Here is a 3,539-nt window from a genome sequence, read left to right on the forward strand (position 1 = left end):
GTTTGTATTTTTTGGCAATGCTCGGGTCGGGGTGCAGGGCCCCACACGGTAGGCAAGTGCTTTACTCCTGAGCCACACCCCCAACTCTTGGATGTGTTGTTTCTCCCGTATCCGGCCTCGCTGGAACACGATCCCCAGCAGTAAGGTTCCTTGTCTTTTTTGCCACAGTACGATTTCTGCCTTGAATAAAGTTCCTAGTGGTACTCATTAAATACTAATTAATGGTGGATGGTGTGGTAAAGCAGGACAAAGTCCAACTATAATTTCTCGCTCAGGTAGACGGTCCACCTAGTGTCTTGCTGAAGTTCAGGGTTAGTGATTGGTGACCCTCGTCAGGGTGAGCTGTTTCACAGGGTGGACTTTATCTTGGGAGTTCTTTGATAAGAATGTGCTTAGATTTAAGGTTGTTTGAATTGTGATTTGGATTAAGGTTAAACTTGGATCAAGTTTGAGGCTAAAAACAGAAACACGAAGTCTGAGGCTACTGTCACTTCAGCCTGGTCTGGAGGCCCCGAGATTTCCGTGGCCTCTCCTCTGAGAGGGCTGCAGACTCCGCACAAGACTCTCAGTCATCAGCTCTCCCACCCGGGGAAAGTCCCAAACAGCTGTTGGCCTCCCCAAGAAAGAAACCGAATTTCACACAGCCTCTAAAACTGAGATTGAAACCAAAATTGGCCCACGGCAAGGCACATCCTTCAGCTTGCTGCCAACTCCCGTGACACCGCTTAGCCCGCCTTGCCCTTCCTTCCTCTGTCTCTCACATCTCCTCACGCTCCCCGCCTCCCCCTTTCCATTGCCCCTCCATTTCCTTCTTCTCTTGCCCAAATCTAATCCCTCTCTCTGTGTCTCTCTGTCTCTGTCTCTGTCTCTCTCTCTCTCCCTTAGCTGTAATGCAATTTTCCATTTTGATACGGCTTTGGCCAGGGTCTCAGTCCATCAGCTACTACCACTTAAGAGGCAGAAACAACAGGAAGCCCAAAGATTCCCAGGGAAAGAGGAACACAGAACAGGAACCAGAGACAACACAAACAATGACAAGACTAAAATTCGGCCCTAGAGAAAGTGGCTCAGTAGAGTAGTGCTTGCCTGGCATCAAGGTGGTGGGTCCCACTGCCAGGACTGCCAGGACTGCCAGGACACTGCCAGGACTGCCAGGACTGCCAGGACTGCCAGGACACTGCCAGGACAAGAAAACGCAATGTTCAAAAGAACAGAAAACAATGTAGACGAGAAATCACCGGGGCTGGTTTTTGTTGTTGCTTTTTTTTGTTTTGTTTTGTTTTGTTTTTTCGAGACAGGGTTTCTCTGCGTAGCTTTGCGCCTTTCCTGGGACTCACTTGGTAGCCCAGGCTGGCCTCGAACTCACAGAGATCCTCCTGGCTCTGCCTCCAGAGTGCTGGGATTAAAGGCGTGCGCCACCACCGCCCGGCTTGTTGTTGCTTTTTTGTTTTTGTTTGTTTTGTTTCATTGTTTTACAAAGTGTCTCATGTAACCCATGTAGCTAAGTCTGACCTTGAACTGCCCCTGATCTTTCTGCCTTTACTTCCCTTGTGAGGAGTACAGGCGTGCATCCCAGCACCCACCCAGTTTATGTGGTGCTAGGGACGGAAGGGAACCCAAGGCTTTCTGCACGCTAGGCAGGCCCTCTGCCAACTACCACATCCCCAAGCCTGAAGAGGTGTTGATGTGTTTCCTTCCTCTATTATATCTGGGCAGCCACCCGCACTGTAGACTTTGCCTTGAAGCACGTTCTCCCGAGGGCTGCCTCTACATACCTGCAGACTCCTGTCGTCTCCCAGCCCGGTCATTGTAAAATGCCCTCTACTAGTCTCCATGGTGACCTCAGGACCCTCCATTCTTCCCTGGCTTCCAGACTCTTTTTTTTTTTTTTTGAGACAGGGTTTCTCTGTGTAGCTTTGTAGACCACACTGGCCTCGAACTCACAGAGATCCTCCTGGCTCTGCCTCCCAAGTGCTGGGATTAAAGACGTGCACCACTACCACCCGGCCAGACTCCATTTTATTTATTTTATTTATTTATTTATTTTGGTTTTTTGAAACAGGGTTTCTCTGCGTAGCTTTGTGCCTTTCCTGGAGCTCACTTGGTAGCCCAGGCTGGCCTCGAACTCACAGAGATCTGCCTGGCTCTGCCTCCCAAGTGCTGGGATTAAAGGCGTGCGCCACCACCGCCCGGCCAGACTCCATTTTATAACATAACAATGTAAGTGGGTCAATCTCCTATTTAAATTTGCTGGTGTCTCTCTATCATATCAGAATGAGATTTAAACATCTTTCCTTGGTGTCAAACCCTTCAGGGTGTGTTCTCTGCTTCCCCGCAAGTATTCTTTTGCACGTCTCAGGCCACGAGGGGTCTCTCACTATCTTGAGTGCCCTTCCTCACCTTCCTTGCCTCCGTGATGAATGCCCTGGGTCCCATGGATTCCCTATGGGCTGCCCTGCCAAGGTTGTGAAGCATGACCACACACACTCCACTGAACTTGAGACCCCTGAAGTCAGGGAACCATCTGTTGGAACGCTCCCCCCCCCCCCCCCAGTTCCTTGTGCCAGGCGCACAGCAAGTGTGTGGAGTGCAGAGGATGCTGAGGAGATCGTATGAGAACCACGGGAGCTCGCAGCACGTGCCCCCAAAGTATGGAGCCTGAGCATGCTGGGAACTTCAGAATGAGTATGAGATCTGAGAAGCAGCACCAGGTCTCTCTGCCTGTCCAGCCTTCTGTCCTGCCCGCATCCTCCCCCAGAGCAAGCCATCAAAGCTGGAATTCCTCTTTACCAACATGGGTCGTAGAGACTAGAATCCTCCTCTTTTTCCATGACCTAGAAACGCTGCCCTTCCCCACTCTTCTGTGTAAGAACTGGTCACTAAGAAAATTTCTAGTCCTAGGTCACAAGCCTCATTCTGCAGGGTCCTGCCCAATTCTGAGGAGCAAGGGCTGCCAATCAGAGAGCCCATGAGGAAGCTGAGAGACAGGACCAGCTTATCTTCCCACTCAGTCATTTGGGCCTGAGAACAGCAGTGTACCCGATGACCATCCTTACTGCGACCATTGCCAGCCGCAGCCCTCTACAGCCCTGACTGGACATTAGAGGTGGCCAGCTGCTGTCCTCTGTCCCAATCTTATAAAACACGACCAAAAACATCATCTTCCAAAACTTTGCTTTTTGAAAGCAGCAACTTATAAGCTAAGTGAAAACTGGCTTATGCACAAGAGTTTTCTAATCAACGTTTTCACCTCAGGGAAACCAGGAACAAACCTAATGACCATCACCAGTGTCCTAGTTGGCTTTACCTGTCCACTTAGCACAGCCTGGAGTCACCTGAAAAGGGTCTCGGCTGAGGGACTGGCCAGTGGGAACTGACTGTGGGAATGCCTGTGGGGGACTGTGAACTGAGGTAGGAGGGCCCAGACCATCCTCTGGACGGGGGTTCTGGATTGTATGAGAAAACTGGATAGACTAGACATAGTGGTGCACACCTTTAATCCAGCACTCGGGAGGCAGAGGCAGGCGATTTCTGTGAGT

This window comes from Peromyscus leucopus, chromosome 16_21 (assembly GCF_004664715.2).
Source record: "Peromyscus leucopus breed LL Stock chromosome 16_21, UCI_PerLeu_2.1, whole genome shotgun sequence".
In the NCBI taxonomy this organism is placed as follows: domain Eukaryota; kingdom Metazoa; phylum Chordata; class Mammalia; order Rodentia; family Cricetidae; genus Peromyscus; species Peromyscus leucopus.